The 13,021-nt window shown below is 57.1% G+C and overlaps 1 protein-coding gene across 9 annotated transcripts in view; it reads right to left on the minus strand.

Moving 5' to 3' along the window:
* The window catches only part of C6H7orf50 (chromosome 6 C7orf50 homolog), a 142,242-nt gene that overhangs the window by 32,126 nt on the left and 97,095 nt on the right, over nt 1–13,021 (minus strand). Inside the window, exon 1 of one of the 9 annotated variants that reach the window (XM_063606168.1) lies at nt 19–204. The exons of 7 other annotated variants lie outside the window; for them this stretch is intronic. The gene's annotated coding sequence lies outside the window, so the exon portion shown is untranslated. Of the gene's footprint in view, nt 1–18; nt 205–13,021 lie in introns of those variants that run through there. One more of the 9 variants, XM_063606169.1, reaches the window with a different exon arrangement.

Raw genomic sequence — 13,021 nt, forward strand, 5'->3', positions numbered from 1 at the left:
CTGACCCCGCGCACTGACCTCTGACCCGGCTGTCAGGTCCCGCGGGCACGGATGGCGCCGGGGCAGGGATGCGCCCGCAGTGCGCACCGCCCGGCCCGCGCCTCCAGCAGCCGCAGCGCCTCCACACTGCGCATGGCCGGCCGGCCCGGCGCGGCTGGAACCAGATCCAGCCGGCTGGACCGTGACGCCAGCGCGCCTGCGGGGACTGGACCTCGGCGCGGGGGTGGGAGAGCCGGGGCGGGGCCTCGGCGCTGAGAGGGCGGGGGTGGACCCTGCTGCAGCCCCACTGCTCCTCCGACAAGGCTCTCTGGCCGCCCGGGCCTCCGGTCCACCTGCGCGAACTGCGGGGAGGGCGCACCCCCCCGCGCAGGGCCCCTGCCAGCTGCACGTACTTGCCTCTGACCGCCCCCACCCAGCCCCTATCGTCCCCCTACTTCCCTCATCTCCCCCATCTGCCTCCATTATCCTCTCATCTCCCCCAATCTGCCCCCATAGACCCATCTCCCCCAGTCTGTCCCCATCTCCCCTAGTCTGCCGCCATCTGTCCCTATCGCTCCCCCAATCTGACTCCATGCCCCCCATCTCCTCCAGTCTACCCCCATCTTCCCAGTCTGCCATCTCCCCAATCTGCCCCATCTCTCCCCAGTCTGACTCCATGTCCCCCCATCTCCCCTACCCAGGCCCTGCAGGCAGAGGCCTAGCCCTCCCATGTCCAGCAAAGGGGAGGTGCTCAATACCGGCTGGCTGAATACATGGATGAGTCACGCAGCCTTTTCCTCACCACACAGAGGGCGTCTAGATCTCTTCTGGCTTGTGTGTTCCCTGCCCTGGGACTAAGACTGCAGATCAGTTTTTTTGCTTGTTTGTTTTTGGAGATAGGGTCTTGCTCTGTCGCCCAGGCCAGAGTGCAGTGGCACCATTGTAGCTCACTGCAGCCTTAACTTCCTGGGCTCAAGTGATTTTCCCACCTTGGCCTTCCGAGTAGCTGGGACCACAGGAGTGCATCACTGTGTCCAGCTAATTTTTTAATTTTTTGTAGAGACAGGGTCTCACTACGTTGCCCAGGCTGTTCACGAACTCCTGGGCCCAAGTGATCTTCCTGCCTCGGCCTCCCAAAGTACGGGGATTACAGGTGCGCCACCATGCCCAGCCTAATTTTTAATTTTTGGAGAGATGGTGTCTCACTATGTTGCCTGGCATAGGAGGCTGGAACTCCTGGACTCATGTGATCCTCCTGCCTTGGCCTCCTAAAGCACTGACTGGGATTACAAGCATGCACCAAGGTGCCTGCCTTGCAGATCAATTTTATGGTGCGAGGGAGCCGCACTGGCCACCCGGAGCACAGTGAGCCCGGAGGCTGGGCCGGTTCCAGGGCGAGGAGAGGCTTAGACTCCCTCCCAAGGCGTCAGGGTCCAGGACACACTGTGCTCTGGTTGCGGGGCCTGCTCTGGAGGCCACCCCCGCCTGGGGAGATGGTGTGGGCACCCCAGTCCCCCGCTGAATAAGGATCTGCAAGGCCGGAGTCAGGCCTGGGGCTGGCTGTTTTCCTCCTAGCTGTTTCACCATCTCCAGGCCTGTTCCCATGCAGAGGCCTGCTCCGTGGTGGCAGCGGGGCAGGCAAGGGTGGACTGGAGGCCTCCTGGAGCTGGTGGACACGAGGAGGCCAGGAAGGGATGTCCTGCCCACTGCCTGCAGCCGCTATGCAGCAGTGCTTCCGATTTAGTGTCTCTGCCACTGGTGTCCGCACCCCACTTTCAGAGAAGGAAGTGTGTGCTCAGTCACCGGTTTCATGGGAGGGACTCAATTCTGGGCCTTCTGAGCCCCAGTGGCCTTGTGTGCTGACTCCCCAGTGTGTCCCCAGCATGAATGCGCCAGCCCACACAGTCACCTGCCTCCATGAATGCGCCAACCCCGCGCATCCACCTGTCTTCCCGAACGCGCCAACCCACGCATCCACCCGCCTCCATGAACGCGCCAATCCTGCTCATATGCCGTCTTCACCAGCGCACCAACTCGCACAGCCACCCGCCTCCACACCTGAGCCTGGGGACCAGGTTTCTTCTCCCCGTAGTTCTGTGCTGGTGGCTCTGGGCTGCTTTGGGAGACAAAGACAAGAGCAGGAGCGGGAGAAGCTGGCCTGGCAGTGGGGTGCAGTCCCCCAGGCTGGGCCACTAGCCCCACAGGGATGGGGACGTGGTGCCGGCTGAGGACCCGTGGCCCCCAGGGGCTTCACTCCACTCCATCTCACGCTTCCAGCTACCCTGCTCTTTGCAATTCACAGAGGGGGAACCAAGCCCAGCAAAGGTGGACACATACCAGCTGCTACGCCTTCCTAGGTTCTGCCCAGTGACCCACCTGTAGGGCTGTGCTGTCCCCTGACCCATGAAGGCACACATAGGCTTGTGGCTTTGGGCAGGCGGGGAGTCTCTCTCTCCCCGGGCAGGCGGGGACTCTCTCTCTCCCCGGGCAGGCGGGGACTCTCTCTCTCCCCGGGCAGGCGGGGACTCTCTCTCTCCAGGCAGGCGGGGACTCTCTCTCTCCCTGGGCAGGCGGGGACTCTCTCTCTCCCGGGGCAGGCGGGGACTCTCTCTCTCCCGGGGCAGGCGGGGACTCTCTCTCTCCCGGGGCAGGGGGGGGACTCTCTCTCTCCCGGGGCAGGCGGGGACTCTCTCTCTCCCGGGGCAGGCGGGGGACTCTCTCTCTCCCGGGGCAGAGGGGGGACTCTCTCTCTCCCGGGGCAGGGGGGGACTCTCTCTCTCCCGGGGCAGGGGGAGACTCTCTCTCTCCCAGGGCAGGGGGGGGACTCTCTGTCTCCCAGGGCAGGCGGGGACTCTCTCTCTCTCCCCAGGCAGGTGGGACTCTCTGGGCAGGTGGGGCTCTCTCTGGGCAGGTGCCGCCATGCCTGCTTTCCCACAGCCCACACCCCGGACCCCAACACAGAGCAGCAGGTGCAAGGCTGCTTACTGCACCGGCACATCCAACCACCCCCACAAACGCACCAGTCCATGCATCCACCCAGGCTGAGCTAAGGGCCCCTTGTACCTAGTACAGTCTCAAGGGTGGAGTGGCCAGGAGGGAGCCCTCCCACTGCCTTGGCTTGAAGCATCAGTGGCCAGTGGTCCACACTGAGACCCTAGAGCCCCCTCCCCCAGCAGGTCGGCAGGTCCTGGTCAGGAGGAGGGGCCAAGAGGAAAGGAAGGACCCCCAGATAGCTGGTGAACTGCTTCCGTACACGGGATGCTGTTCCACACGCTACATATCTGGACAGAACAAGACAAAGATGCGTGCCCATTGAGAGGCTATCCTGAGGCTGTAATAATACTGAGGAGAAAAATTAAGGGTAGGCTGTTTTTCTGAGATTTAAAATGGTTGGGGGAAGAAGGAAGTCAGCGAAACAGCACCACAGGCGGCTCCTGGGCAGAGACCAGAGACCTGCAGGGAGGGCAGAGTGGTCCGGGGGGGCAGAGACCTGCAGGGAGGGCAGAGTGGTCCGGGGGGGCAGAGACCTGCAGGGAGGGCAGAGTGGTCCAGGGGGGCAGAGACCTGCAGGGAGGGCAGAGTGGTCCAGGTGCGGGAAGCGGCCAGCAAGCACCACCCGGGGAACGGGCCGAGAGTGCAGGGTGGCTGCGAGGACATGCCGAGGGGGTGAGAGCAACCTGGTCACCAAACCTTCCCCAGGTAATGAGAATTCGCCTTCGAAACCCGGGCCCAGGCACCCCAAGACCATGTGGAGCATTCTGAGTCGTTCAAGACAGACATAACTATGTCCGACACGGTCTTTTAATTAACCGCCCTGCTCAGGTGGCCAGTGGGCCCCACTTCCTGGACACACCACGCCCCAGAGAACGCAGGGTAGATGGGCCCCAGATCCAGAGAACTGCTCCCGGCCCACGGGGCTGCCCCAACACGTCCCTCGCACTCGGCCCGCCTGAAAATAAAGTCTCTGAAATGGAACCTGGGGCCGAGGATGAAGCCCCCCGCAGGTGGATCTGCTGTTGGCCAGAGCAGAGAAGGTGCCGTGGAGGCCTCGGCGAGGCTCCTGTCTGCCAAATCACTTTCGTGGCATCACGAGAATCCACTGCGGAGGTGTGAGGGCCAGGAGGCCCTGAGAAGTGGAGGCCCTGGCCCTAAGAGGCCACAGCCACCCACCCATACCGCCAGGCACCCCCAGGTGACACTGGCCCTCAGAGGCCGCAGCCACCCGCCCACACCGCCAGGCACCCCCAGGTGACAGTGGTGCCCTTGGGCTGCTCCAGTCTGTCCATGACAGGCAGGGGCAGGAAAACCACCCAATCAGCAGGTCCCCGAGAGAAAACACGGGTCGGAGTCGCCAGAAAGCGCGATGCTAGGGTACTGCACGTATGTGGGCAGCGCCTCTGCCCCAAGCATCCTTCCTCCAGCCCAGTCACACTGTCAGCCTGACCAATCCTGCACGCTCCTCACTACCCTGCCGGGATACCCCCTCTCTGGGAAACCTGTGAGCCCCAGGTTGCTGGAGGGCCTCTCCTCTGTGCACTCGCGGTGCGGACCCAGGCCACGGACAGTCTCGGCAAGTCCGTTACACACTGAAAGAAGACCTACCACTACCTCGATACGAGGGAACACAGCCCAGCTCGATCTGTGAAGCTAGTAGAACCCTGATACCAAAACCAGATGAAAACAAAACTACGGACTAATATCCCTCATAAATACAGACGCAAACATCCTACTCAGCAACATGGAAAAAGAGTCACACACCATGCATGACAAGTGGAGTTCACTCCAGAGGTGGAAGGCTCGCTCACTATTTAAAAATCCATTGGGCCGGGCGCAGTGGCTCACGCCTGTGATCCCAGCACTTTCGGAGGCTGAGGCGGGCGGATCACCTGAGGTCGGGAGTTCAAGACCAGCCTGACCAACACGGAGAAACCCCGTCTCAACTAAAAACACAAAAATTAGCCGGGTATGGTGGGTTATGCCTGTAATCCCAGCTGCTCGGGAAGCTGAGGTAGGAGAATCATTTGAACTTGGGAAGTGGAGGTTGCAGTGAGCCGAGATCATGCCATTTGCACTCCAGCCTGGGCAATAAGTGTGAAACTCCGTCTCAAAAAAAAAAAAAAAACCATCGATATAATGCACCCTATCAACAGGTTACAGAAGAAATACGACGTGGTCACACCAACTGATGCAGGGGGCATGTGACGAAGTTCAAGACCCACGCGTGGTAAACACCCAGGAAATCGGTAACGGGGGTGCCTCCTGAGTGAGGTGAGGAGACACCCGGGAAATCGGCAACGGGGGTGCCTCCTGAGTGAGGTGAGGAGACACCCGGCAAATTGGCAACGGGGGTGCCTCCTGAGTGAGGTGAGGAGACACCCGGGAAATCGGCAACGGGGGTGCCTCCTGAGTGAGGTGAGGAGACACCCGGGAAATCGGTAAAGGGGGTGCCTCCTGAGTGAGGTGAGGAGACACCCGGGAAATCGGTAAAGGGGGTGCCTCCTGAGTGAGGTGAGGAGACACCCGGGAAATCGGCAACGGGGGTGCCTCCTGAGTGAGGTGAGGAGACACCCGGGAAATCGGCAACGGGGGTGCCTCCTGAGTGAGGTGAGGAGACACCCGGGAAATCGGTAAAGGGGGTGCCTCCTGAGTGAGGTGAGGAGACACCCGGGAAATCGGCAACGGGGGTGCCTCCTGAGTGAGGTGAGGAGACACCCGGGAAATCGGCAAAGGGGGTGCCTCCTGAGTGAGGTGAGGAGACACCCGGGAAATCGGCAACGGGGGTGCCTCCTGAGTGAGGTGAGGAGACACCCGGGAAATCGGCAACGGGGGTGCCTCCTGAGTGAGGTGAGGAGACACCCGGGAAATCGGCAACGGGGGTGCCTCCTGAGTGAGGTGAGGAGGCACCCGGGAAATCGGCAACGGGGGTGCCTCCTGAGTGAGGTGAGGAGACACCCGGGAAATCGGCAACGGGGGTGCCTCCTGAGTGAGGTGAGGAGACACCCGGGAAATCGGCAACGGGGGTGCCTCCTGAGTGAGGTGAGGAGACACCCGGGAAATCGGCAACGGGGGTGCCTCCTGAGTGAGGTGAGGAGACACCCGGGAAATCGGCAACGGGGGTGCCTCCTGAGTGAGGTGAGGAGACACCCGGGAAATCGGCAACGGGGGTGCCTCCTGAGTGAGGTGAGGAGACACCCGGGAAATCGGCAACGGGGGTGCCTCCTGAGTGAGGTGAGGCGCATCTGCAGGTGCTCCTCCAAGGCCAGGAGCAGGGCAAGGGTGTCCACCCTCCCACTGTCCCCACTGCTATCCAGCATCAGGCTGGCCAGGGCCACAGGCAGGAAAAGGACCAGAAAGGAAGAAATATAACTCTCTGTATTTGCAAGTGGCATGACCGTTGATGCAGGAAATCTCAGAGAATCTACGAAATAAATCCTGGGACTGTGAGTGGGTTCAGAAGGCATGGGACCGCAGACAGTCAGGGAGCTGGCAATGGGCTCGCGGAAACTGGCATTCCCGTGCTACCACCACCTACGACTGCTCAGCAACAAGGAAATGCTTAGCTGTAAATTTAACAAAACCTGTATGGGACTTAAATGCTAAAAACCACAAAACACTGAAGAAACAAACTTTGAAGAATCCAAATAAATGGAGAGACACATTATGTTAATGGACAGAACAGACAGCAGAGTCAAGACACAAATTCTCCCAAAATTGAGGTACATGTTTCATGCAACTCCTACCGTAAATTTCAGGGTTTTTTTTTTTGTAGGTAAAGACAAGATTATTCTAAAACGTATATGGAAAAGCAAAGTAACAAGGATAGCTAAAACAGCGCTGAAAAAGGATGACTAGAAGGAACTGCATGCCTGATTTCGGGACATCAGACAGCTGTGGTGCAGCACGGGCAGTGGGAGACACACAGAGGAACAGAGAACAGTGAACCCAGGAGGTGCCCCATGTTAGCAATGTGATTTTTTCAAAATTTTATTTTAGGTTTGGGGGTGCCTGTGCAGGTTTGTTATACAGGTAAACTTGTGTCATGGAGGTTTGTTGTATAGATTATTTAATCACCCAGGTACTGAGCCTAGTACCCAGTAGTTATTTTTCACCTACTCTCCCTTCTCCCACCCTCCACCCTCCTTTTCCTCCTCCCTCCTCCCACCTCCACCCTCAAATTCACTCCTGTGTCTGTTGTTCCCTTCTTTGTGCTCCTGAGTTCTCATCATTCAGCTCCCACTTATAGTGAGAACATGTGGTATTTGGTTTTCTGTTCCTGCCTTAGTTTGCTAAGGATAATGGCCTCCAGCTCCATCCATGTTCCCAGAAGACATGATCTCACTCTTTTTAATGGCTGCATAGTACTCCATGGTGTATATGTACCACATTTTCTTCATCCAATCTGCCATTGGTGGCATTTCGGCTGGCGTCATGTCTTTGCTATTGTGAACAGTGCTGGGCTGGTGTCATGTCTTTTCTATTGTGGACAGTGCTAGGCTGGTGTCATGTCTTTGTGACTGTGAACAGTGCCGGGCTGGTGTCATGTCTTTGCTATTGTGAACAGTGCTGGGCTGGTGTCATGTCTTTGCTATTGTGAACAGTGCTGGGCTGGTGTCATGTCTTTGCTATTGTGAATAGTGCTAGGCTGGTGTCATGTCTTTGCTACTGTGAACAGTGCCGGGCTGGTGTCATGTCTTTGCGACTGTGAACAGTGCCGGGCTGGTGTCATGTCTTTGCGACTGTGAACAGTGCCGGGCTGGTGTCATGTCTTTGCTACTGTGAACAGTGCTGGGCTGGTGTCATGTCTTTGCTACTGTGAACAGTGCTGGGCTGGTGTCATGTCTTTGCTACTGTGAACAGTGCTGGGCTGGTGTCATGTCTTTGCTACTGTGAACAGTGCTGGGCTGGTGTCATGTCTTTGTGACTGTGAACAGTGCTGGGCTGGTGTCATGTCTTTGCTATTGTGAACAGTGCTAGGCTGGTGTCATGTCTTTGTGACTGTGAACAGTGCTGGGCTGGTGTCGTGTCTTTGCTACTGTGAACAGTGCTAGGCTGGTGTCATGTCTTTGTGACTGTGAACAGTGCTGGGCTGGTGTCATGTCTTTGTGACTGTGAACAGTGCTGGGCTGGTGTCATGTCTTTGCTATTGTGAACAGTGCTAGGCTGGTGTCATGTCTTTGCTGTTGTAAACAGTGATAGGCTGGTGTCATGTCTTTGTGACTGAACAGTGCTGGGCTGGTGTCATGTCTTTGCGACTGTGAACAGTGCTGGGCTGGGGTCATGTCTTTGCGACTGTGAACAGGGCTGCAGTGCACATTTGCATGCATGCATCTTTATGGTGGAAAGATTTATATTCCTCTGAGCGTAAACCCAGTAATGGAGCAATCTGATTTCTGACAAAGTTTGTAAAGGCAATTCCATGGGGACAGAAATCTTTTCAACAAATGCTGCTGGAACAACGGGATGTCCACAGGAAAACAATAAACCTCGAACCAAAGAAGATATACAGATGGCAAATAAGCATGGGGCCAGAAGCGCGACATCCTTTGACGTGAGGGAGCGCCCATGAAAATAGCAGTGAGGCACCGCACACCTGTCACGATAGCCCAAATCCAGATGCCGACATCACCAAATGCGGGTGAGGATGTGGAGCAACAGGAACGCACTCATCGCTGTGGGAAGTGACTGCAAAATGGCACAGTCACTTGGAAGTCAGTTGGTGGTTTCTTACCAAAGTAGGCAAAATCCTGCCACAGGATTCAGCAAATGTGCCCCTTGGTATTCACCCACATGAACTCAAAATTTAGGTTCACATGAAACCTGCACACAGATATTTCGAGCAGTTTTATTCATAACTGCCACAGATTGGAAGCAACCAAGATGCCCTTCAGTGGGGGACTGGATAACTGTAGTCCATCCAGACAGCACAAGAAAGGCTCTGTCATGCCGTGAAAAGACGTGAGCAAGTTTAACAGCATTCTGCGAAGTGACAGGTGCCGGCTGAAAAGGCTGCACGCTGTGGGGTCCCACCGCATGACATTCTGGAACAGGTAGCACCATGGAGCCAGGAAAGGGTTCCGTGGTGGTCAGTGGTGGTGGGGAGGGAGGGATGAATGGGTGGTGCACAGGGCCCTTTTGGGGCAGTGAAGCTGCTGCGTGTGGTGCTGTAACAGTGGATGCACAGTGGATATTCATTTATCAAAACCCACAGAGCATGCCATACCAAGAGGGGCCCCCCATAAGCTGCGGACTTTGGGCGGTCGTGGTGTGGCCATGCAGGGTTCGGGTGGTCGTGGTGTGGCCGTGCAGGGCTCAGGTGCTCGTGGTGTGGCCGTGCAGGGCTCGGGTGCTCGTGCTGTGGCCGTGCAGGGCTCGGGTGCTCGTGGTGTGGCCGTGTAGGGTTCAGGTGCTCGTGGTGTGGCCGTGTAGGGCTCGGGTGCTCGTGGTGTGGCCGTGTAGGGTTCGGGTGCTCGTGGTGTGGCCGTGTAGGGTCATCACTGTTGTAAATGCACTATTCAGGGTGCAGGGTGTTGATAATGGGGGAGGCCGTGCATGTGTGTCAGGAGGGTGTACATGCAAACTCCATCTGCTCAATTTTGCTGTGAACCTAATATTACTCTTTAAAAAAAGTCTATTAAAAAAAAATCCAGGCTGGGCATGCTGGCACATACCTGTATTCCCAGCTGCTTGGGAGGCTGAGGTGGGAGGATTGCTTGAGGCCAGGAGTTTGAGACCAGCCTGGGCAACATAGTGAGACCCCCCATCTCTGCAAAAAAAACTTTAAAAATTAGACAAGCATGGTGGCACGCACCTGTACTCCCAGGTGCTCAGGAGGCTGAGGAGTGAGGATTGCTTGAGCCTGGGAGTTCAAGGCTACAGTGAGCTATGATTGCACTACTGCATTCCAGCCTGCATGACAGAGTGAGACCCTGTCTCAAAAACAAAAAACAAAACCAAAACAACAACCTAAACCTCACAAAATGAACTCAAATGGATCATCTATTTAAATGTCAAATGTAAAACTATAAAACTTTGATAAGAAAACGTAGGAGAAAATCTTTGGGACCTGGGAGTCATTGAGGAATTCTTAACCATGACACCAAAAGCAGATCCTTAAAATTAAAAAGAACAAAAAAAAAGGATAAATTACACTTCACCAAAATTAAAAAGAAAACAGCCTTTTCTCTGCAAAACCCTCATGAAGAGGATGTAAGAGATAAGCTATGGACTGGGACGAAATATTTACAAACCACACATACACAAAAGCCTAGCGTCCAGAACACACAAACAACGAGAAGGCGCAGCTCGCAGCAGGGCTGGGAGGATGAGCAAAGGCAGACGTGCCGGCTGCAGCCACGCTCCATGAGTGAGTGACTGCTGCATGCCGGGCCTCCAGCTGACAGTGCCTCCCGGGGTCAACCCGAGGCCAGAGGCTTGGCAGTATGCTGGAGACCCATCCTGGGCACCTCCCACGCTCCCTGTGGGAACAGCTGCTTCTGCACAACATGGAAAAGGTCCAGGCTGGAAGCTGTGCAGACGGAATTTAGGAAGAGGGAATGGAGAGAGTGCAGGAGAGGGAGGGAGGCCCCTGCACGGCAAGGTGGTGGCCACATGCTCCAGAAGAGGACTTGGGCTCCGCACTGCAGGGAACAGGACCTGGTCTCCGCGCTGCGGGGAAGGGGACCTGGGCTGCGCGGTGCGGGGAAGGGGACCTGGGCTGCGCGGTGCGGGGAAGGGGACCTGGGCTGCGCGGTGCGGGGAAGGGGACCTGGGCTCCGCGCTCCGGGGAAGGGGACCTGGGCTGCGCGCTGCGGGGAAGGGGACCTGGGCTCCGCGCTCCGGGGAAGGGGACTTGGGCTCCGCGCTGCGGGGAAGGGGACCTGGGCTGCGCGCTGCGGGGAAGGGGACCTGGGCTCCGCGCTGCGGGGAACGGGACCTGGGCTCCGCGCTGCGGGGAAGGGGACCTGGGCTCCGCGCTGCGGGGAACGGGACCTGGGCTCCGCGCTCCGGGGAAGGGGACCTGGGCTCCGCGCTCCGGGGAAGGGGACCTGGGCTCCGCGCTGCGGGGAACAGGACCTGGGCTCCGTGCTGCGGGGAACGGGACCTGGGCTCTGCCGAGGGACTCCACAATTCCTTACTGATGTTACTGCCGTTTATGGGGGCTCTGAACAACACCACGTTTTACTAGCACATGCACAGAGTGTCAGATGATGACATGCTGTCCCACTTATGCTAAGGCTCACTCCCATTTTATCATCTGTAACGTCAGGGTGCGCCTTATAATCAACAGGCCACAAAGAGAGTCACAAGCCATACTCACAAGAACTAGGAAGTTCGTTGCAAAATACTCCTTGTCCTTGATCAGCACGGCACACGCTATCAGACTCACTCTGCCAACACAATCACTAGAGCAGGTTCATCTCCGAGGGGAACGCCAGCCAGCTTTTCCCACCACTCCCCGCCCCCCCGAGAAAGCCCACGTGCAAACAGACCCAGGCCAGCTGGGCCCCTCTCTCCAGCTCCTGAGCAGCAGCCCCGGATTCCTGGGTGGCGTGCAGCTGACCTTCCCGACCGCCACTCAGAATAACCAAGAAAGCCTGCCGACCCGCCTGAATGCGGCAGGGGAAGGGGAAGGGCGGCCCCAACATCTCCGTGAGACACGCGGCTGCATCACAGCAGCCTCGGCAGTGCGCGGGGCTGCAGAATCAGGTGCACAACTAGGGCACCCCCCACCCGCAACACACACGGCACACAACCACAGAGGCACGGCCCCAGGCCAGGAGCACACAACTGCCCTCAAATGCCCTCAGCAGCCACGGCACACAGCCACAAACACATGACCCCAGGCCAGGAGCACACAACTGCCCTCAAACACCCTCAGCAGCCACACAGGGGAGGCCACGTCCACGTGACTTCAAACATCAACACTAGACTAGGGTGCAACCGCGAAGCTGAGTCAGGGCCACACACCCCCCACGCCCCAATCTGTGCCCACCCTTCCCCCCACCAACTGAGTCTTGTACAGGGGCTGGCCAGGACCCTTGGATATGCAGCTGCAGCCTCTGGAGAGTGTTTACACCCCCAGCTACGAGTACTTATTGTGGTTCAGGTGGAGGGTGGCTCCCTCTGACAATCTCCCCAGGACACACACGAGCTTTCTGCCATTCTCCCTGGCAGGACTGGCCTGCTTGGCACAGGAAGTCTCTGCAGATAAGGCGGTCTGCAGTGACCTGAAAGCTCAGTGGCTCAGAGGAAGCTAACCTCCAGCATTCCCCAGCCACAGAGCACCCCTGTGGGTAGGACCCACAGAGCCTGGCATTACAGGGACCAGACAGCACGGTGCATACTCTGACCAGGGATTCTGAGGTCTTGGGCCATTTATACCATGGAGATAACGAAGCTTACTCTTAGGCGGGCTGCTAGGAGGGCCCAAAGTCCCAAACCCTGATCTAAAAAGCCAGAATACCCCTGGGTTCAAATCCTGGCTCCACGGCCTGCAGTGTGACCTGGGGTAAGTTGCTTAAGTTTTCACAATTAAATTTAAAATGCATGGCCGGGCACAGTGGCTCACATCTGTAATCCCAGCACTTTGGGAAGCCCAGGCAGGCGGATCACTTGAGGTTAGGAGTTCGAGACCAGCCGGACCAACATGGTGAAACCCCATCTCTACTAAAAAAAAAAAAAAAAATTAGCTGGGCATGGTGGCACGCACCTGTAATCCCAGCTACTCAGGAGGCTGAGGCTGCAGTAAGCCAAGATCGTGTCATTGCACTCCAGCCTGGGCAACATGACAGAAACTCTGTCTTTAAAAAAAAAAATATTAAAATGCACATGGTGACCTATCTCATTGACGCTAAGGCGTACTCTCACTTTATCATCTCTAACGTGAGGCTGCGCCTTAAAATCAGCAGTATGTCGGAATGCAGTGGGCAGAGGGCCTTCTTTTTAGTAATTCATAAAGTAATGGCATAGCTAACACTAATCAATCGTGTCTTAGGTTTGATGAAATACGGACGTATCTACCTCAAAACAATGGTTGAGGCTC

Source organism: Pan paniscus, chromosome 6 (assembly GCF_029289425.2).
Source record: "Pan paniscus chromosome 6, NHGRI_mPanPan1-v2.0_pri, whole genome shotgun sequence".
NCBI lineage: Eukaryota > Metazoa > Chordata > Mammalia > Primates > Hominidae > Pan > Pan paniscus.